We start from the raw sequence: 23,405 nt of genomic DNA, 5'->3' as shown, positions 1-23,405 counted from the left end.
CCCTATAAGTCGGAAGTGGAGAGGAGAGTACTTTGGTCCATGGGTACTCTCTTAGTCAGCACCCTCTATCTTTTATTAGGAAATAGTGTTTCGAAGGACATTGAGTGCTTGTGCGGACTTAGGAATTGGAGGTGGAGGTCTCGTCAGAGGCGTGGGAGGATATTTGGGAGAACGTAAGGAAGATTTCGATTCGCAATAGAATGCAGGCTATGCAACTGAAGGTAGTCCACAGGGTTCAGTTGGCACTGAAGCAACTTGCGAAATTTAAGACAAGAGCATCCCCAATGTGCCCCAAATGTCAGTATTTATTGGTACTCTTACTCATTGCTTATGGTCATGCCACAAGGTTTGTAGTATTGGGGCACTATAGCGAGTGTTTCGGAAGGGGTCTTAGGAACCGAGGTCCAGTGTCCCTCCTCTTGGGTTTGCCAAATCTGCCCTTTTGGACGTGCATGGGAAGAAACTGTTAAATATTCTTTCATTTTGTACAAGGAAGAACATCCTGATGAGCTGGGTGTCAGAAAAGCCCACAGGACTCTCGGGATGGCATAGTTTAGTTATGGAGCACATCTTCCGGGCTTCCTTACAAGTATGGTGCACCAGAAAATGGAACTTTTTAGGACGTGGTGGCTCTTTTTGAACTATATAGACGCAGACTTGTTGGCTATATTGTTCAGGGCCTTTGTGTAGCCGTGAGAGCTATGTCTGGCAGGCTGGGGGCCCCTGGGAGGAAGAATTCCAACAAATATGGGTATGCCAACTGATGCTCTCGGTGATGGGGAGCTTAGGTGGGATTGTGCTGAGTGTTGTTACTTAATTTAATTCAATTTGCCTTGATTCAATTCGGTTTACTTTGTTTTTATTTAGTTATTTATTAAATTGTAGTTTGCGTAGGTTTTTTTTTATTTTCATCTAAATTTTTTGTGAAGTAGAGTAGTAGTTTATTTACTGTTGTTGTTATAAGATTGTTATGCTTTTTTGTAGTAATTTGTAAAAAATTCAAAATCTTTTTCTCAATAAAAGATATTACAATAAAAAGTATAGTCTTACTGTAAAACTACAATAGTGAGTATAGTGGGTTCTTCCTGGAATATATGTTTTTATTGGGATTTGTCTCTTGATTAAATTTTAAAAATATAACTATAAGTATTAAGTTAGTCTGGAGCAGTGTTTTGTAGAGCAATAAGATGGTGCTCTATCTGGATCTGTAGATTGGATGGAGCAAAATGGTCTTTAATAGAGTGATATACTCTTCTTGTCGGATGTGGGAGTTTTGAAAGACTTTACAAGCTACTGAGGATTATATCTGCAACAAATGTCGTTGGTTGCGAATCCTGTCAAATCGAATGGATCGGTTGGAGCGACTGTTAGAGGCAATGGGGAATTCACACGAGCTGGGGGTGTGAGGGATGGCAGTTATAGGAAAGGAGAAAAGCCACAGATAAGTCAAGTAGATGGGTTAACTCCAAGAAAGGTAGGAGAGGTCGGCAGGTAGTACAGGAATTTCTATGGTTATCCCCATTTCAAACAAGTATGCTGTTTTGGAAAATGTAGGGGATGATGGACTTGCAGAGGAATGTAGCATGAACAGCCAAGTTTCTTGTATCAAGACAGGCTCTAATGTAATAAGGGGTACGTCGGGTTCCAAGCGATTGATTGTGTTAGGGGTCTGTCTTGTCAGAGGCACAGACAGACGTTTCTTCAGCCAGCAGCAAAAAATCAGGATGGTGTGTTGCCTCCCTGGTGCCAGGATTAAGGATGCCTCAGAGAGGGTGTAGAATGTTCTCAAAGGGGGGGAGGAAGCAGCAGGACGTCATTGTACACATTGGAACTAACGACATAGGAAGGGAAAAGGATGAGATTCTGAAGGGAGAATGTAGAAAGTTAGGCAGGAATTTAAAAAGGAAGTCCTCAAAATTCATAATATCTGGATTTCTCCTGGTGTTAGGAGCCAGTGAGGGTAGTAATAGGAGGATAGAGCAGATGAATGCGAGACTGAGGAGCTGGTATATGGGAAAAGGATTCACATTTTTGAATCATTGGAATCTCTTCTGGGGTAGAAGTGACCTGTACAAGAAGATTGCACCTGAATTGGAAGGGGATTAATATACTGGCAGGGACATTTGCTAGAGTTGCTCAGGAGGATTTAAACTAGTAAGGTGGGGGGGTTGGATCCAGGGAGATAGTGAGGCAAGAAATCAACCTGACACTGGTGCAGTTGAGAAAAGGAGCGAGTCAAACAGTCGGGGCAGGCAGAGAACAAGGTAGGACTGATAAATTAAATTGCATTTATTTCAATGCAAGAGGCCGAAGAGGGAAGGCTGATGAACTCAGGGAATGGTTAGGAACACGGGACTGGGATATCATAGCAATTACAGAAACGTGGCTCAGGGATGGACAGGACTGGCAACTTAATGTTCCAGGTTAAAATTTATCGGAAGGGTAAAAAGGGAGGGAAGAGAAGAGGGAGAGTGTTCTTTTTGATAAGAGATAATATTACAGCTGTACTTAGGGAGAATATTCCTGGAATTACATCGAGGGAAGTTATTTGGGTTGAACTGAGAAATAAGAAAGAGATGATCACCTTATTGGGATTGTATTATTGACCCCCTAATAGTCAGCGGGAAATTGAGAAACAAATTTGTAAGGAAATTTCAGTTATCTGTAAGAATAACAGGGTGTTTATGCTAAGGGAATTTTCACCTTCCAAACATAGGCTGGGCCTACCATAGTGTTAAGGGTTTAGATGGAGAGGAATTTGTTAAGTGTATACAAGAAAATTTTCTGATTCAGTACGTGGATGTAGCTAGTAGAGAAGGTGTAAAACTTAACCTACTCTTGGGAAATAAGGCAGGACCCGTGACTGAGGTGTCAGTGGGGGAGCACTTTGGGGCCAGTGACCATAAATCTATTAGTGTTAAAATACTGGTGGAAAAGGATAGCCCAGATCAAACAGTTGAAGTTCTAAATTGGAAGAAGGCTAATTTTGACAAGGACTTTCAAAAGCAGACTGGGGGCAGATGTTCACAGGTAAAGGGATGGCTAGAAAATGGGAAGCCTTCAGAAAGGAGATGACGTGAGTCCAGAGACAGTATATTCCTATTAGGGCGAAAGGAAAGGCTTGTAGGTGTAAGGAATGCTGGATGACTAGAGAAATTGTGGGTTTGGTTAAGAAAAAGAAGGAAGCATATGTCGGGTATAGACAGCAGAGATCGAGTGAATCCTTAGAAGAGTATAAAGGCAATAGGAGTATACTTAAGAGGAAAATCAGGGGGGCAAAAAGGGAACATGAGGTGGCTTTGGCAAATAGGGTTAAGGCGAATCCAAAGGAATTTTATGAATACATTAAGAACAAAAGGGTACCTAGGGAGAGAATAGGACCCCTCAATGATCAGTAAGGCAGCCTATGTGTGGAGCTGCAGGAGATGGGGGAGATAGTAAATGAGTATTTTGCATCAGAATTTACTGTGGAGGGCATGGAAGATATGGAATGTGGAGAAATAGATGGGGACATCTTGAAAAATGTCCATCTTACAGAGGACAAATGCTGGATATCTTCAAACGCATAAAAGTGGACAAATCCCAGGACCTGATCTAGGTGTACCTTAGAACTCTATGGGAAGCTAGAGAAGTGATTGCTGGGCCCCTTGCTGAGATATTTATATCAGTGATGGTTATAGGTGAGCTAACAGAAGACTGGAGGTTGGATAACGTGGTACCATTATTTAAGAAAGGTGATAAGGACAAGCCAGGGATCAATAGACCAGTGAGCCTGGCATCGGTGGTGGGCAGGTTGTTGGAGGGAATCGTGAGGGACAGGATTTACACATATTTGGAAAGGCAAGGACTGATTAGGGATAGCCTACATGGCTTTGTGTATGGGAAATGATGTCTCATGAACTTGATTGAGTTTTTTGAAGAAGTAACAAAGAGGATTGCTGAGGGCAGAGCGGTGGACGTGATCTATATGGACTTCTTTAAGGCGTTCGAAAAGATTCTCGATGGGAGACTGGTTAGCAAAGTTAGATCTCCTGGAATACAGGGAGAACTAGCCATTTGGATGCAGAACTGGCTCAAAGATAGAAGACAGAGGGTGGTGGTGGAGGGATGTTTTTCACACTGGATGCCTGTGACCAGTGGAGTACCACAAGGATCAGTGCTGGGTCCTCTACTTTTCATCATTTATATAAATGATTTGGATATGAGCATAAGAGGTAGAGTTAGTAAGTTTTCAGATGACACCAAAATCAGAAGTGTAGGGGACAGTGAAGAAGGTTACCTCAGAATACAATGGGATCTTGATCAGCTGGGCCAATGGGCTGTGGAATGTCAGATGGAGCTTAATTTAGATAAATGTGAGGTGCTGCATTTTCGGAAAGCAAATCAGAGAAGTACTTAAACACCTAATGGTAAGGTCCTAGGGAGTGTTGGTAGATAGGATAGATAGTTCCAGATATGTAGGGTAGTGAAGAATGTGTTTGGTATACTTTCCTTTATTGGTCAGAGTATTGAGTATAGGAGTAGGGAGGTCATGTTGCAGCTATACAGGACATTGGTTCAGCCACTTTTGGAATATTGCATACAATTCTGGTCTCCTTTTTATTGGAAATATGTTGTGAAACTTGAAAGGGTTCAGGAAAGATTTACAAAAATGTTGCCAGAGTTGGAGGATTTAAGCTATCGGGAGAGGCTGAATAGGCTGGGCTGTTTTCCCTGACTGTTAAGGGGTGACCTCATAGAGGTTTATAACATCATGAGGGGCATGGATAAGATCAATAGACAAAGTCTTTTCCCTGGGCTGGGGGAGTCCAGAACTAGAGGGCATAGGTTTAGGGTGAGAGGGGAAAGATATAAAAGGGACCTGAGGGACAACTTTTTCACGCAGAGATTAGTACGTGTATGGAATGAGCTGGAGGAAGTGATGTAAGCTGGTAAAATTGCAACATTTAAAAGCATCTGGATGGGTGTATGAATAGGAAGGGTTTGGAGGGATTTGGGCCAAGTGCTGGCAAATGGGACTAGATTAGGTTGGGCTATCTGGTCGGCATGGACGCGCTGGACGGAAGGGCCTGTTTCTGTGCTGTACATATCTATGACTCTATGACTTCAATGTCTGTCAAACCATTCACAACTGAGAGTGTCCCAAAGATCTTCATGACCAATGAATTGCTTTTTTTCAGCATAATGACTTGTACAATTTAAGAAATCTTGTAGCCAAGTTGCACTCAGATGAATCTTCAAACAGCAAAATGATACTGAACTTCTGATTTGACCCAGACACCAAGAAGAATTCTCTCACCTCCTTGGAATAATGGCATGGAATAATGGCATACTTTAACTTAAAACAGCAGCTACATCACAATTAGAATTTTAATCTAAACATTTGTTAGATTTCTACATGCTAGCATTCACAAATGATACAAATTGATGCCTGTATTATACATGTTTCCAAACATGCAAACAAGGTCTAAAACATTAACATTGTTTTTCTCCCCACAGATCCTATCGGACCTGCTGAATTCCTCAGTAATTTCAGTGTTGTGCATTTCGCAAAGATGATGCATCACTCTGTACTGGCAATCTGATTGTTGCCTGGAGTTTACATTCAATGTCAGCCTTCAAAAAAAGGCAAATATGTTACCCACTGACTCCCAGCCAGCAGGCTGCTTCTTGTTTTGGAATACAGTACAAGACATGTCATACCATCATTGATTTTCTTTTGACACGCAAACATCAGCATCGATACTGGATTAGACATCTAACCATCACTGGAGCAGCGCTCTGACAATGAGCAAAGTTACTTACCAATCCATCAAACGCTTTTGTTCCACAGATCCCAAGTCTGAGTTCTGAGGAGTTTCTACCCACAGCTTGAATTGTGTTTGATGCTTTCGCTGTAAAAACGCTTCCTTATATAAGGGGTTTAGAGCCTGTTGATCAATGTTCCCTTTGGAACAGCTGATGTCATTGTGATGTCTCCCCAAAACCAAGATATAAAATCACTAAAATTGACTATGCAGGGGGAAGATATTGGAAGTTGTCCTGAATTTCTCAACTGTAAGAGGAGTTGTGACATCAATCCTATCCTGAAGTGGATTTATAGCAATATTTCCACACTGACATTGAGTTTTTAGTTTAAAATTAAGCTTTTGTTCAGAGAAAGATTGACAGTTTTCTGTTTTGAGTTTCCTGTAGTAGAATGGGAATGGTTAGCAATATTAATTTTAAGGGTTAACCAGCTTACAAAAAGTCACATACAATGAAAACTAACGTCACCAGGATAAAAGCCCTGATTTACGGAGGTCAGTTCCTTTCGCTTGTATTCCTCGTGTCCTCACATTGCATAGATCCAACCTTTGCTTGAATGAACAGTAACTTAGCACTGGTGACGAAAGAGTGAATCATGACAGAAGCTCAATTCAAGATTCCTGTCAAGCTTTGCCAGAAAAAAAAAGCTTGTTCATTTGAGTTTGTGTCTTTGAGACACTGAAGTCAATCCAGAGAAAGAAAACTTGAATGATTTGTACAGTGCAACTAAACTTTGATTCAGTGATAGTAGTCTTGTTTTTAATGTGAATTCAACTCCCATGGGCAACTGATTTGGGATTACTTGTCGATTCATGCTCAACATTAATTCTACCTGAAGAGTCTTGAATGAAAGGATGAAGTCAGGAAATTAATACCAAAAGAACAAATGGAGTAAGTGAACACCAGAACTTAAGAACCAAGAGTGGTGTGTGGAACAAAGAATGGCAAAGATAAAAACTTTCACCAAAAAAACAGAGTGATACTACTCAGCCAGGCCTGACATTTCTTGGGTGGAAACCGGAATGGTTCCAGAGATAAAAAGCTCGGAATGTTGATGGAATTGTATTATTGGATCAGTCATAAATAAAGGACAAGAACTTTTGGAAGAAAATAAAAATGTTAAAATCCTTGCATTTTTTCTAACCCAAAACAAACTTGATGAATAATTAAAACTTCAGGAAATATAATTGATTAAGCAGCGGATTGCTCTGTTTTAACAATAATCCTTTCAAAACCCCACATTGTCAATTTCTTGTGAATAATAAATGAAATAGCAATAGCTTGCTGCCAAATTGTTTGTTCGGAGCATTGCCTCAATTAACAGAACATTTATGCCAGTGGTTCCCAAATTTTTTCTGACTGACTTGAAAATTGTCAAGGTCAGAAATCACACAACACCAGGTTATAATCCAACAGGTTTTTTTGAAAGCATAAGCTTCGAAGCACTGCTCCTTCGTCATGTGAAATGAAGAAAAGCGCACAGGCACACAATTTATAGGCAGATCAATAGGCAGAGAGAGATCAAAATGTGAGTGGACTAATAATAAGTCTCTGCAGGTAATCAAAAGTCTCAGACAGTTTGAGTAAACTGTCAACAGCTGAATAACAAGTGAAGGGATGGCCTATAACCCGACAAATTAATGCATAGAGATTATTTCAAAAAATTAAAAATGGAAATGGGAAGCATCATATGTAAAGGGTTCTGGGGTCCTTAAGCACTAGACAGTCTAAATAAACAGTCAGATGTAGCAAACATTTAGGAAGCAAATGATAGTTTGGCATTCTTTGCTGGAGGATTTGAAGTATGATATCTTGCTGCAGTTGTACAGGCCCTGGTAAGAACACACCTGGGATATACTGTCGCCCTATCTAAGAGAGGATATACTTGCCATAGTGAGAGTGTAGCAAAGGTTCACCAGGTTGGTACTGCAGTTGGTAGGACTGTCATTTGATGTGAGATTGGTTCAATTGGACCTGTACGCACAAGAGCTTAGAAGAATGAGAAGAGATCTGATTTGAGAAGAATAGCATTCTAACAGGGTTAGACAGATTAGATGCAGAAAGGATGTATACCCTGGTTGGGGAGTTTAGAACCAGGGGTAACTGTCTCAGGATATGGAGTAGACCATTCAAGTCTGAAACGGGGAAACATTTCTTCAGTCCGTAGGTAATTAATCTCTGCAATTCACTACCGCAGACGACTGCGGTGGCTGAATCACTGTGTGTATTCAAGAAAGATTTTTTTTTTAATATATTAAAGACAACAAGGGGATGGAGATAAAGCTGGGAGGTGATCATTGCAGTCTGGGCCAAAGTTTATTGCGTGCCCCTAGATGTCCTTGAGAAAACTGTGAGCTGTTTCTTTGAAACACAGATATCTGTGTGCTGTTGGTAGATCTGCAATGCTATGACAGTGAAGGGATGGCAATGTATTTCCAAGTCAGGATGTTGAGTGGCCTGAGGGGTAATTGCAGGTGGTGTTTCCATGTATATGCTGGCCTTGACCTTCCAGAGTGAGGTGGTCATGGGTTTGGAAGGTGGTGTCTAAGGATCTTTGATGAATTTCTACAGTGTTTCCTGTAGATAGTAGACATTGCAGCTACTGGTGGTGCAGTGGCTAAATGTTTGTGGATATGGTGCCAATCAAGCAGGCTGCGTTGCCTTGGATGTCATTGGAACTGCAAGCATCCAGGCAAGACATGACTTGTGCTTTGTCAATTTGGACAGACTTTGGAGAGTGGGTAAAGAGTGGAGCTGGAAAAAGCACAGCAGGTCAAGCAGCATCAGGAGAGAAGGGAAATTGACATTTCAGGACTGATGAAAAGTTCTGACTTGAAATGTCGACTACCGTTCTCCTCTGATGTTGCTTGACCTGCTGTGCTTTTTTCCAGCTCCAGCATCTGCAATTCTCATTATCTCCAAGACTTTGCAGAGAGAACAGGTGAGTCACTCACTTCACTATTCCTAGCCTTTGATCTGCCCTTGTCATCACTGTATGTCCAGTTTAGTTTACTTTAACCTCCAGGATGTTGACAGTAGGGAATAAAGCGATGGTAAGTCATTGAATATCAGGGGACAGTAGCTAAATTGTCTGTCATTGGAAATGATAGTTGTCTGGCATTTGTGTGGCATGGACCACTTTTCAGCCCAAATCTGGATATTATCCAAATTTTATTACAATTGTGCATAGACTGCTTCTGTATCTGAGGAGGTGCCGAACGTTGTACAATCACAGCGAACATCCCCACCTCTGACCTTCTGAAGTAGGGAAGAAGCAATTGAAAATGCTTGGGTCTAGGACATTACCCCGAGGAACTCCTGCAGAGATGTCCAGGAGCTGAGATGATTGACTTCCAATAACAACAGCCATAACCCATCCTCCTGATCTACCAAGTATGATTCCATCCAAAGAGAGAAAGAGGATCAGCAACAATGAAATTGAATGGCGGAGCAGACTCGGACAACTGAATGGTCCACTCCTGCTCCTTGTTTCTATGTTTCTAATGCTAACCACAAGGAACAGGATACTTTTTCCAAACTAACCTTGCTGCATCCAAACAAAGGGTGGGTGTATAAAGATAGGGAGCTATTTCATTGTTCCTCATCGAGGAGTTTAATGATTTGTTGTAATCTGACCGGAGCTGTAACAAATTGGGGAATCCCACCTGGAATTTGTCAGAACAGCAGACGTGATGGGCCAATGGCTCGCTATTGTGCTGTAGGATTTAATGATTCTTAGACTGAACCAGTAATAATAACTGTTTAACCACTCTTTCCAAAAAGTGATCGGCGTTAAGAATATTTTGATATGTACTGATTGAAATATTACTGGTCAGTTATCTTTGGGAATTCTCTATCTTAGGGTGCTTTGAATATTGTTGAATCACAATGCATTTAAACATAGAAGGATGCTGTGATGAATACCGATAACATATTTGGAAGATTAGGTTTTAAAGTATGGAAAATATAATTTTCAGTGATGTGAATGCCTGAGTTATTTCCTTAAAGGACAGAACAGTATTCATTTTGATTTACACAAAAAATTTTTAGAATCCCTACAGTGTGGAAACAGGCCTTTCTGCCCAACAAGTCCACACCAATCCTCTGAAGAGTAGCACACCCAGACCCATTTCCCTCTTACTAATGCACCTAGCCTACACTTCCCTGACCACATTGGCAATTTAGCACAGCTAATTCACCTAACTGCGCATCTTTGTGATTGTGGGAGGAAACCCACACGGACATGGGGAGAACGTGCAAACTCTACACAGACAGTCGTCTGACGCTGGAATCAAACCCAGGTCCCTCGTGCTGTGAGGCAACAGTGCTAACCACTGAGTTACTGTGCCATCCCACTTTAGTTAAAAGACCAACATGCCACCAGGCAGCTAGGAGCTAAGGTGTTTGCTGACTTCAGTTTTACAACCCAGAGAAAGATTGACAGGGATAACAATCAGGTTCATTCACAGAGAAGAGAACTGTTACAGTAGAGGTACTGTTAGTAACTGTCTCTGAAACAGTCAGGACAGGGCTGGGGAGATGCTTTGAGTTGTCTTGAAGAAAACTCCAGAAGCAGAGGCTATTGCCTCAGGGAAAGACATTAATGAAATAAATTAGCATTACATGAATGCACAGCCGTTTGCAAAAACTGAAACTGTTTACAACAGTGGCAGCTGACCAAAGAGCTCTGCTATTCATTTAGAGAGACATTTCCTTGGGTTTGGGTGTCTGTAAGATTATTGTTTGGGTAAAATGGTTGGATCTCTCCTTTATTTATAATGAATTTATTTTAAGTAGTTCTTGCAACGTGTAACATAGTTCATGTTTTCCCTTTGTGACATTAAATGTTAAAAGTATATTTGGAGTTTTTTCTGAATATGTTTATGACTGAATTTCATGATAAAGTCAAAAAACCTCAGTGTCTCTCAAGTCATGTGTCACCTGACTTGTTCAGTATTCCCATCACCTGTGTCCATATCATTCCATTCCCTCATTCTATACTCATAGCCCTGTGAGCTTTTTTCCCTCAAGTGCCCATCCAGTCTCCTTTTGAAATCCTTGACCTTCTATGCTTCCAGCATCCTTGTGAGCATCAATTCAAGGAGAATATTCTTGGGTCCAGAGGAATCAAAGGGATATCAGGCTAGTATAGGAAATTGGAGTTGTTTTAAGACTAGCTGTGAGCTTATTGATTCATGAAGCAGGCTCAAGGACCTTACTGGCCAACCCAGCTCTGATTTCTTATGTTGAAAGCAACTTTCAATCATTTCTGTTTCTGAGCTAAAAATGTAAGGTGAACAACAATTTGGAACAGATATGTTTATTTTTGATAACATTGGGAGCCCACAGGAAATACAATAAATGTCAAAATATAGACTAAATTTAATCTCAAAAACTAAGTTACATAAATAGTGGAATAAATACCTTTATAATTTCTTAACACAGGGTAATTTACAGAGAGATCATCCTGGATACTGTTTTAAAAGTTACTACAAAATAAACATATTGTTAAATATTTCTAGTGGTTACTTTTAGCCAGTTCAAGCAGCACCTGCCTTACTGCAAGTCCATCAAATCTTTCAACATTTTACAGTTAATCGAACTTTGAGATTGGTCAACCTTTGAGAAGGTTTATATCTGAATGTTTCCCGTCCATCCTATAAACCAACAGCCTGTTGCTATGATGTCTGTCTGGTTTCTACCTACTTCCTGGGGTTTGGGGAAACAATGGTTAATTCCATCCATCTCGGCAGCTCAAGTGCAGTCATGTCTCGAGAATGGACCATCCCAGCTGTGTTCAACTCCTTCATCATCTGATCAAGCCACTGCTGCCTCCTCGTATCTTCCTGAGAACGACTCCGATCATGCATTTGCTGATGCTCACTCACCGATCTTTTACTGAAAGAAAGGATACAATCAATTTCATTGGGTCACTTGTCTCATTCTTTGTAATGTTGATTGTGTGATTATATGTTCTAATTTAGCAAATTACCCAATGGGGTTCCCATTGCAAAGCAGCATCCAGCCCATGATGTACAGGATGGTCACAAAACCTACTCTCTCCATGATTAGTGAAGTCATATTATCTACAAAAAGAAAATTGTTTACTTGCATTTATTAATGGTTATGCAAAATTTACGTCAATGTTTACCAAGTCATTCATAACCTGAGAATATCACAAAGATCTTCACAAGCAAAGAATTGCTTATAATGTAGGAAATGCCAGTATTGTGCATAGTGGAGTCCTCAAACAGCAAAATTATACTGAACTATAATTTTAATGATGCTGGTTTTGTCTAGACAGCAGGAAAAATTCGCTCACCTTAAAACAGTGCCATGGAGTATTTTATTTCTACCTGAGACAGCAGCTATGTTGCAATTAGAATTTTAATCTAAACATTTGTTTGATTTCTACATGCTAGCATTCACAAAGATACAACTTGATGCAGGTATTAACTATACATGTTTTCAATCATGCAAACAGTCTAAAATGTTAACATTGTTTTTCTCCCCATAGATGCTGGCAAGACCTGCTGAGTCTCTCCAGCAATTTGCTTTTGTGTGTTTCTCAAAGATGGTGGCTCAGACAGTACATCATTCCCTCTGAAGTGGAAATGTGACCGTGGCCTGAAATTTACATTCAACTTCCACAAAAGGCAAACACCTTACCCACTGACTCCCAGCCAGCAAGCTGCTTCTGTACAGTTTGGAATACAGTACAAGACATGTCACACCTTCATTGAATTTTTTTTGACACTCATTCATAGCAGAAACACTGGGTTGGACATCTAACCGTCACTGGAGTAGCCCTCTGACTATGAGGAAAGTTACTTACCAATCCACCAAAGGTGTTAGTTCCACAGTTCCTGAGCCTGAGTTCTGAGGAGTTTCTACCCACAGCTTGAAGTTGTGTTTGATACTTTTACTGTGAAAATGCTCTGCTATATAAGGGGTTCAGAACCTGTTGTTCAATGTTCCTTTTGTTGCAGCTGATGTCATTGTGATGTCTCCCCAATAGCAAGACGTAAAATGACTGAGCAGTGGGAAGATATTTGAAGTTGTCCTGAATTTCTCAACTGTGAGAGGAGCTGTGACATCAATCCTATCCCGCAGTGGATTTACAGCAATGACCTACTGACATTGACTTTTTAGTTTAAGATCAAGCTTTTGTTTAGAGAAAGATTGAAAGTTTTCTATTTTGAATTCCCTGGGGTGGAATGGGAATAGTTGGCATAAGAGCTAACCAGCCGACAAAACGTCACATACAATGAAAACTAACGTCGCCAGGATATGCTTATGTAAAACAAAAGCCCTGATTTACGGAGGTCAGTTCCTTACTCCTGTATTCCTGGTGTCCTGTTCTCGCATTGCATAGGTCCAACCTTTGCTTAAATGTACAGTGACTTAGCACTGGTGACTGAAGAGTGAATCACAGCAGAAACTCAATTCAAGATCTCTGCCAAGCTTTGCCAGAAAAAAAATCTTGTTCATTTGTGTCTTTGAGACACTGAAGTCAATCCAGAGAAAGAAAACTTGCATGTTTTAGACAGTTCATTTTTATATTTTGCACCTAAATTTTGATTCAGTGATAGCAGTCTTGTAGCAGTCTTGTCTTTAATGTGTGAAGGATGTGAATTCAATGTCTACTCCCATGGGTAACTGATTTGTGAATAATTATGAACTCAAGATCAACATTAATTCCACCTGAAGAATTTTGAATGGAAGGATGAAGTTGTGAAATTAAAACCAAGGGAACAAATGGAGCAAGTGCACGCCAGAACCAAGAATGGTGCATGGAACAAAGAACGGCAAAGATAACAACTTTCACCAAAAGATCACAGTGATACTGCTGAGCCAGACCTGAATGTCTAGGGTGGAAACGAGGGTGGTTCCAGAGATAAAAAACATTAATGTTAATGAGTTCGTATTATTGGATCGGTTATAAATAAAGGACAAGAATATTTGGAAGAGAATAAAAATGTAATAATTGTTGCATTGTTTCTAACCCAAAACAAACTTGATGAACAATTAAAGCTTCAGGAAACATAATTGATTAAGCAGAGAATTGCTCAGTTTTAATGATAAACCTTTCAAAACCCCACACTATCAATTCTATTTGAAGAATAAATGAAGCAGCTTGCTGAGAAATAGTTTGTTAGGAACGTTTCCTCATTTAATAGAAAATTTATGCCAGTACTTCCCAAACCGTTTCCTACTATGGCTTGAAAATTGTCATGACTCCTCAGTGAGAGTGAGAATCTATAAATCACTCGGTTCCACGATCGGTCAGTTGACATACCTGTAAATGACTCTTTGTCCAACATGTAAACAATCATTAATTGTATGTTACAGTGCTGTGTTGGCAGACTCTGATTTGCCCAGAAGTAGGAAAACTTCTTGGCAATCAAAAGAATCAAACGACCTTACAGAGCTTGCATAAGATTTAAATACATTTATCATCATCAGACATGATCATGATCGTGTAGTTAGATTCAATGAATAATTGTAATTACTTCATGGGTAGTAATTTGAACCAATGATATTGATTAAGGTGTAATGGATTATGTCACCTTTACAAAGATTCGCAGCTTGCAAAATGTGGTTTAGTATTTCCTCTAGGAGGACTCGCAGTTTGCAGGTGTTGTTAGTTATTTATATGGTTTTAAGGACTATCAGTAGAATTTCCATATAGGGAACGATTTTGTTCTACCTCCATCGTTATTTCTGTTTTTTTATTGGAATTACATCAGTCTGCAGTTTCTTGTTTCTGACTGGTTCAGAGCAATTTTAATGCAGAAGCTCTTTTGCACTTTGTAGAAGCCATTTTGTGCAGCTCCTTTACCCATTTTGGCCTACCTCTCAGAGGCCCATATGCTGCCATTTTGTGCTACCTTCCAGAGGCCCATATCTTCATTGCCCCCTTTGATCGCTCTGTGATCACTAAAAGAGAAGGCTTATCCAAACGAATGGCCTTCAAGGCATTCCAACATCAACATCCTCTTCACTGCTCACCTGGTCATATTTATCATCGTCATTAACACATGGGGGTGAGCCTTCAGATTGCAAAAGGTGCATGTTCTGGGGTGAGCCTATATCACGAATGGAGCTCATAAGTTTAGCAATTAAACACTTAACAATAGCAATGCCTGCAAACAGACAGAGGAGAATGATTCCGATATACATAGCCAAATTGATAAGCCAATTGTACCATGAGCCCAATCCCCAGCTTCCCCAACTGGTCCCTTCAGTCATTCCATCAAGGAACACCTGGATCTCGTTTTGGGGGGATATCTTGGTAATATTGTCAGTTCGGCCGGGAATGCCCATAATGCATTTGTCTTGGACAATTGTACAGATCCCACCTTTCCAGGCTAGTATAAGGCATACCAATTCTGCATGGAATAAAGACACAGATCTAATAATCCCAGTTTAATCTGTTCCAGAGCCTCTTTGGTCTTATTTCCAATATCAACAGGAGATTGACTGGCCAATGGTATGGGCAGCACATTTGATAACAGAAACTTGTTTTGGGACCAGGAGTGCTGTCAAAAGATCAGAAACAAGCTGGTGATGAGAAATGGGGTCCCTGAGGAGATCAAAAATCCTCTATTCTTCCGGAGCTGACCAAAATCATGGACAACTCCAAAGGCATAGCAGGAATCAGTACAAATATTTACACGGACACCCGTACCAAGGATACAGGCACAGATCAGGGCAAAGAGTTCAGCCTGTTGGGCAGAGAAGGGGGTCTCAAACGAAGCTGATTCCAGGACAGAGCCATGATCATCAACTATTGCATAACCTGAGAGGCGATTACCCGTATGGCCAATGGAGGAACTACCATCAGTGAACATGTTAATGTCAGGATCTGCGATCTGGGCGAACTTGAATGTCTTCATTAATAAAGAGAAAACAGTCATGGACTGGAGTGGACAAGGGTGTTGGGAGATATGCAAGGAAATAGGCAGGATTTATGGTGGTGCAGTACTTAAAGGTTAGTCAGGGGTTGTTGAGGAGGTAAATCTCGTAACGGTTTTGGTGAGCAGCAGTCAAATATTGAGTTTGCAATTGTCCTAAAGGGGCAATCACCGCATGAGAACTGTAGACAAAAATGTCCTGCTGGAGGGTGAGGTTCTCTGCGGATTTTGACCTTAGAACAATAGCTGTGAGGATCTGAGTACAATGGGGGAGTGTTAAGCCAACAGAGTCAAGTTTAGTAGAGAAATAGGCGATCGGACAATATTGGTCTCCATGTAGCTGAGTGAGAACTGAGGAAGCACAGTCATCCAGAATAATGCAGTAAAGTTGGAAAGGTCTGTCATAAAGGGGTCTTCCCAAAGCTGGAGCTTGTGACAAGGCCCGTTTGAGTTCGTCAAAGGCCTGTTTTGCCTCTGAGGGGAGTTCAAAGGTTCCTTCATAGGAAGTGAAAGGGGTTAATTTCTTGATGAAAAGGGCCATGTTGGGGATCCATTGACGACAGAAATTGACCATGCCCAGCCATGTGTGAACCTGTTTCCCATTTGGAATGGGGAAGTTGACAATAGGAACAATATGGCTCTGTTCAAGGGAGCGTGAGTCATTCGACAGGATGAAACCTAGGAACTTTACCTGGTGTTGTGCAACCAGGACCTTCTTGGGGGAGACAACATAGACCAGGCATTTCAGATAGTTAAGGAGGAGGACGACATCAGAGTGATTAGATTCTTCATCTAGACTGGCAACAGGGAGGTCATCCACATGTTGAATCAAGGTAGACACACTTGTGAAGGTGAAACTGGATCAGAAACTGCATATAGATGGGTCTCACCTTGGAAACCATAATACTATTGGGTCTTCTTGGAAATTGGAAGATTCATATCGGATGTCACCGAAGACATTGAAGCTCCCGTGTCAATCAAAAAGGGGTGTCATCTACTTTCAATTTCAAGTAGAACTGTAAGTTCCTTTTCATGAGATAAAGACCTCAGAGGAAGGTTAGTCAGTCATTGGGAAAAGGGTTTGTTTTATTAAAAGGTGGTGTATCATCCCCTACCTCTTGGTTGCATTGGTGGTGCCCCAGTTATCTTGAGGGTAATTTCCATATTTGCCCCCTTGGTTTCCCCCTTTTTGCCCCTTGGGGTCCTGTGGAAACCCAATTGGACAGGTGGCCACCTGTGGAGTAGCTGCAGGTCAGGCAGTCATGATACCACTGGTAAGGGTCTCCACAGTTGAAACAACACTGGGGGCCACTACTGGTTGGACCGCTTCGGCTGCAGCCCCATCCACGACTCCATCCGCGGAAGGGTGGGGGGCCCATGGCTGCGACGTATAGATAGTTGCTGGGGAGATTCCTCTTGAATGACAAATTCAGTCTTCACTCGGGCAGGGGGGTTTATCTTCACCTTGGTGCTTCCAGAAGGCCTTAACCGAGCAGTGGAGTTGATTGGGTTTGGCACCGACCAATCCAAGTTGTTTGTCTTAACTGCAGAAACGACAGAGGGCGGCAGACAATTCATTAATATAGAATTATATTTAGGGTTGGGGGCCTGACAATTAAAAGCCTGGTCACCAAAATAGGACTCATAACATTGTTGGAAGCCTTCAAGAGAAGTCCTCGGCCGATTCCTTACTTTTAGGACGAAGTTCGAGGATACGAGCAAGGTCAATAGGCTTTGCCAGTACAGCAGATGCAGCTTTAAGAATGCCATCCTGTTGCTGCTGCTCCTAAGGCACAGCGTTAGCAGGGGCTGCAAAATCATTATGATTAATATGTTCAGTGAAACGAGAATTTTCAGTGCAAGTGAGGATTTGCTGGAGAAGTGCTCAGAGGTCTTGGGCAGTTCCATTATAGACTCTAATTGTGATATTTAAAAAAGTCAATAAATTGTTGAGGTGATTTATGACAGTCAGGAGCCGTACGAAGAATGGACATGATCTCATGTGGTTTCCAAGGGTAGTAAACGCAAATTGTTTGAGGTGCATCTGGTCCATCCCCTGGGTTTGGCACGTTCCTCATGGGGAACATGCCTGGTACGGGAATTTCTTCGTCAGAAGATAAATTCGAGAAGTTTCAGCAAGTTAAACAAATTTTCTCTTGGAGGAGTTTTTCTTTTTTTTAAATTTGATTTAGGGTTCTCCAGGCAACGGGTTCAGTATATCAAGAAGAGGGCAGGTCGAGGGATTGAACCAAGGCGGAGTAAGTCTGGGGACTGTCATCAGTAGGGGAAGTGAGAAGGTGTTGATGAGAAGGAGTAGGGGTTGGCTGGATGGGAATAGCAGAGATCTGAGAGTTTGGAATGTGCACTGTCTGATAGGCGGGAGGCAGGCCTGCCAGCGGTAGTGGATTTGGAGTCGTAGTGGTAAGTTGAGAAGGGTCTACAGTAGCTGTAGGTTGGGGACTAAAAAGGGAAGGGGAACCGGGAGATAGCAGAGACGGAGGTTGTGGTGTATTGTGTATAGAGGAACACCAATCATCCAAGTCTGAATGTTCGTTGTCTCCCGGACCCAAACTAAGGCCAACCATTGAACTGCGCATTTCTTTAGTATTGTCATTACATTTTACATTGAGATCTCTCAGATTGTAACCTTTTGTCATGTGCACATTCGTTTTTAAGAACTTCAACTGGTTAAAGAATACCATCTTCGGTCAATTTGATGCCCAAGTTAGTAGCATTTTCATACCAAGAAGCGAGTAAGAAATTATCTTTAAGTTCCTGACAATATTAATGGCAAAGTCTAATTAATTCTTTTGTTTTTTTTTGAGCCCATATTTTTCGCCAAATTTGATGTTGGGCTGAATTTACCATGTCTAGATTCTTCGAACCTCCCAATGGCATTGTTCAACTCCCAATTTTTTTGTTTGGGTCACCAGACAACTGTCTAAAACTTTGGGCTTATTCCAGATATTTATCAAGTAACGCCTACAAAGGATAATCTTTCTAAATGGTCGAATCTATATAATTTACCATAATTTCTTATTTTCAAAAACATTTAAAAAGATGACTATTTCAACATATACTACAACACAATACTAAAAGACTTTTTAAAGTGAATGTAAATGTTTAAAATACAATTTTCAAATCAAATTAAAAAGTCTATATTACAATTTCTTTAATCAAGACAATTATTTTACGTTTGGAACTCCAGAGAACAAGACACAAACATTCAAACACTAATAAACAAATATGCATTCAAACTACTTTACTTCTACCAAAAGCCACTTCTTATTTATGGCTTTGCAATTTGAAATCTCTCGTAATTAAGTCTCACACTTCGGTTTCTACTGCCACTGCACTCCTCACCAAATGCCTTATCCACCCTCGCTCAACGAATGATGAGTACTGCATTATCATAGAGGCAGTGCTGATGAAATGCTGCACTATTTGAAGGACTGTACTGAGGGAGCACTGCACTGTCAGAGGTAGTATACTGACAGAACAAACATTATTGAAGGATTAGTGTTAATGATGAACTCCATTGCCGAAGCTCTATACTTAAGATTGAAGTGGGGACTTATTGAGTGAATGCTGCAATTTGTTGAGGAATTTGAATTAAGGTGGAACTTTATTTCTTATTCTTTAACAAGTTTAATTAAAAATTAAGTGTCAGATTGTCGATTTAAACTGACTAACTACCTTCAAGTGAGTTAATTTGCCTCATTCAACAAGTTTCAACTAATGAAAGCTATCTTTCAATGTACAGAAAGCCTTTTATTGATTTGGAATTAATCACTATAGCAGGAAGCTAAGCAAATATTGCTATTGATCTATCAGAGTCACACATTATGAGTGGGTTATAATTTATAAGAAACATAATCGACCCAGGCTAGAGAGACATGAGACAGATGAAGAATGTGAAGATTTGATTCAAAGGAGCAATTTAGTCCAGAAGAGAAAAATGTTGTTTCAAGAACACTTTATTTCAACAAGTTAAGCTTGCTGAGTGGGGAGTTCAGTGAAAGGTAGGAGAAGGTGTTCCTTTATGAACAGCTGCTATTAGTGACAGTATTTCAAAGCTGGAAAATATTGAAAAATGTAAGTATTCAAAAAAGCTAGTCCAGGAAAAGTAATTTCAATATAAATAACACAAGTGAAAGATTAGTGTATGGTAGGGCAGCTCGGACAAGTGGAATATTTATCCTAAGGCATGTGGGGAATCATGTGGGGAATTTATGTGACCTAGACAAGTACATGCACAAGAAATACCATTGGCTCACCTTCTTGATTCAGAGCTTGAGCACAAACTGGAGTTACAATCTTGTAAATGCAAGCCAGAGAAGTAGACAATCCATTCAGTGAGTTCACAATTTGGAGTTGAGGTGGGGAGGCAGATAGGCAGACAGGGAGTTGAAGGGAACAAAACACATAGTGCAAGAGTTCCCTGATGTCCCACTCACTAAATGGCTTTCTGTTCTGCATCTTGAAAGCAATGATTCCCTGGCAAAGCCTGTAGCATCACAATTGTCCCAGCAGTACAAGAGGGCAGGAAATCAAGTGGGAAAGCAGCACTGTTGTCCATAGATGATCTGGGTTGATAATGATTGAAATAATTCCATGAAGCTTGGTATCCCATCATCATATCCAAGAGGGGCATAGATAGGATAATAGACAAAGTATTTTCCCTGGAGTGGGGGGAGTCCAGAATGAGAGAGCATAGGTTTAGGGTTAGAGTGGAAATATATAAAAGGGGCCTAAGGGGTAACATTTTCATGCAGAGAGTGGTGCATGTATGGATCAGAGGAAGTGGTGGAGGCTAGTCCATTTGCAACATTTAAAGGGCATCTGGATGGGTATATAAATAGGAGGGTTTAGAGGGATACAGGCTGACAAATGGGACTAGGTTAGGTTGGGATATCTGGTCAACATGGATGAGTTGGACCAAAGGGTCTGTTTCTGTGCTGTACATCTCTATGACTCTAAGTCACCCTTTATTTACAAGTGTATAGTACTTGACATTGGCCCTCAGAACTAGCTCTCCAAGCAACAGAACCTCTGACATTTATGGGTTTTTTTTAATTTTTACTACTGCCTAACTGTGGTAGTGCTTATTTTTTCCCCAGCACCCATGTTGTGTATGTGCAGGTGTGAGACACAGTGAGAGAAACAAAGTGTACGAATCTTTATTCAATTTCCACCACCAGTAAGATAGGAAAACACCCGAGTGGCCAGTGACAAGCAGTGCCCTCCACATCAAAGGGCAATGCTATGTGATCAGACACTCCTCTTTCTTTTTACTGCTAACCCCCACACTACTGCCTAACTGCAGTAGTGCTTATTTTTTTCCCAGCATCCATGTTGTGTGTGTGCAGGTGTGAGACACAGTGAGAGACACAAGGTGTATGAATCTTTATTCAATTTCACCACCAGGAAGATAGAAAAACACCTGAATGGCACATTTCTGTTTTTTTTTAATTTTCCAGGAGCAGACCCACGAGGAGACTCCTGGTTTTATATATATATTTATTTCCTTTTTTTAATTTAACCCCCACACTACCACTTAAGTGCGGTAGTGCTTATTTTTTTCCCCAGCACCCATGGTGTGTGTGCAGGTGTGAGACACAGTGAAAGACACAAAGTGCCACATTTCTGTTTATACCTGTCAGCCAGAGCTCCCTGATTGGACCAGGTTAATCGCCCTAATTAGAGAACTCATACTTTATGAGGACTACATAGCTGACCTCAATACCATCACTACATTCATGATGATGGAAGGCTGGAAGTCTCACCAGTCAAGTTGGATGTCTTAAAATGCATAAAGTTGGATAAACTCCTGGGACCTGATGAGATGTACTCCAGAACCTTGTGGAAAGCAAAGGAAGTGATTTCTGGGCCCCTTACTGAGATATTTGTATCATCAGTAACCATGTGAGGTGCCGAAAGACTGCAAATTGGCTAACTTGTGCCATTATTTAAGAAAGATGGTAAGGAAAACCTAGGGAACTATAGATTGGTGAGCCTGAAGTCAGTGGTGTGTAAATTGTTGGAGGGATAGTGATTTTCATGTATTTGGAAAGGCAAGGACTGATTATGGATAGTGAGCGTGGCTTTGTGCTTGGGAAATCGTGACTCATTAAATTGATTGAGTTATTTTGAAGAAGTAATGAAGAAGATTGATGAAGGTAGGGCAGTGGATGTTGTCTATGTGGATGTCAGCAAAGCGTTTATTAAGGTTCCACATGGTAGACTGATTGGCAAAGTTAGACCACATGGAATACAGGGAGATCTAACCATTTACATGCAAAATTGGCATTCAGGGTGATGGTGTTGGAGGATTGCATTTTAGACTGGAAGCCTGTGACCAGCAGTGAGCCATAAGGATTGATGCTGGGTCCACTGCTTTTTGTCATTTATATAAATGATTTGAATGTGAATATAAGAGTTAATAAGTTTGCAGATGACACCAAAAACGGCGGTGCAGTGTACACTGAAGAAGGTTACCTCAGAGCAAACAGGACCTCAGATGGGCAAATGGGCTGAGGAGTGGCAGATGGAGTTTAATTTAGATAATTGTGAGGTGCTGCATTTTGGTAAGGCAAATCAGGGCAGGACTGAGACACTTAATGGTAAGGTCCTGGGGAGTATGGCTGAACAAAGAGATCATGGGATGCAGGTTAATAAGTTTGTAAGTGGGGTCACAGGTAGGCAGAGTAGTGAAGAAGGTGTTTGGTATGCTTGTCTTTATTGGTCAGTGAATTGAGTGTAGGAGTTGGGAGGTCAGGTTACGGCTGTACAGAACATTGGTTAGATTACTCTTTGAATACTGCATTCAGATCTGGACTTCCTGCTATAGGAAAGATGTTGTTAAACTTGACAGGGTTCAGAAAAGATTTACAAGGATTTGAGCTACAAAGAGAGGGCTATTTTCCCTGCAGCATCGGAAGCTGAGGGGTGATATTACAGAAGTGAATAAAATTATGAAGGGCATGGATAGGGTGAATAACCAAGATCTTTCTCCAGGGTAGGGGTGTCCAAAATTAGAAGGCATTGGTTTAAGGTGAGAAGAGAAAGATTTACAAGGGATCTAAGGGGCAACAGTTTCACACAGAGGGTGGTGTGTGTATGGAATGAGCCTATGGAGGTTTGTACAATAGCAACATTTAAAAGGCATCTGGATGGACAAATGAAAAGGAAGGGTTTAGGGGGATACTGGCCAAATGTTGGCAAATGGGAGTTGGACCAAAGGGTCTGTTTTTGTGCTATATGTCTCTGACTCTAATTGTATTTTCTATCTGACACTGGTGATAAGCATGTTTTGTTTTCTTTGTTTTAATCTCTATCTTCTTCTTCATCCAAGAGGTTCAGGGTTTGTTTGCCATGTCTTTTCTTCTCGAAGGAGTGTGCCCCAATTATGTCTGAACAATCTCTTCTTTGAAGGGAGCCCATTGTTCAGCTGTTGTTTTTCCCAAAAACCTGGAGTTCCTGTCTAACTAATTTAGTTTTGATCTTGCCACATTGGAGTCTGTTGCCTCACAGTTAAATTTTCTTTATCGTGATTAGCTTTTGTTTCTTTTACAATGTTACCCTCAACCTTTTGTTCAAATGATTGTTGTTCCCCAAAATGGTTCCTCACTTGATTTACTTGTCTCAACTTGTATCCAAACACTGTGGCTAGCAGGGTCT

The 23,405-nt window shown here is 40.9% G+C and overlaps 1 long non-coding RNA gene across 1 annotated transcript; it reads right to left on the bottom strand.

The window, feature by feature from the left end:
* Positions 1 to 11,150: 11,150 nt before the first annotated feature.
* Positions 11,151 to 13,846, bottom strand: LOC122558041. The gene is made up of 3 exons (XR_006314016.1): positions 12,644 to 13,846; positions 11,801 to 11,894; positions 11,151 to 11,706 (listed from the first exon to the last, which is right to left on the bottom strand). It is a non-coding gene; the product is annotated as an uncharacterized LOC122558041 (long non-coding RNA).
* Between the last annotated feature and the right edge of the window lie 9,559 nt (positions 13,847 to 23,405).

The sequence above is a fragment of the Chiloscyllium plagiosum genome, chromosome 16 (genome assembly GCF_004010195.1).
Source record: "Chiloscyllium plagiosum isolate BGI_BamShark_2017 chromosome 16, ASM401019v2, whole genome shotgun sequence".
Classification (NCBI taxonomy): Eukaryota; Metazoa; Chordata; class Chondrichthyes; order Orectolobiformes; family Hemiscylliidae; genus Chiloscyllium; species Chiloscyllium plagiosum.
The sequence above is the reverse complement of the archived record's forward strand: the minus strand, read 5'-3'. Positions and strand labels throughout refer to the sequence as shown.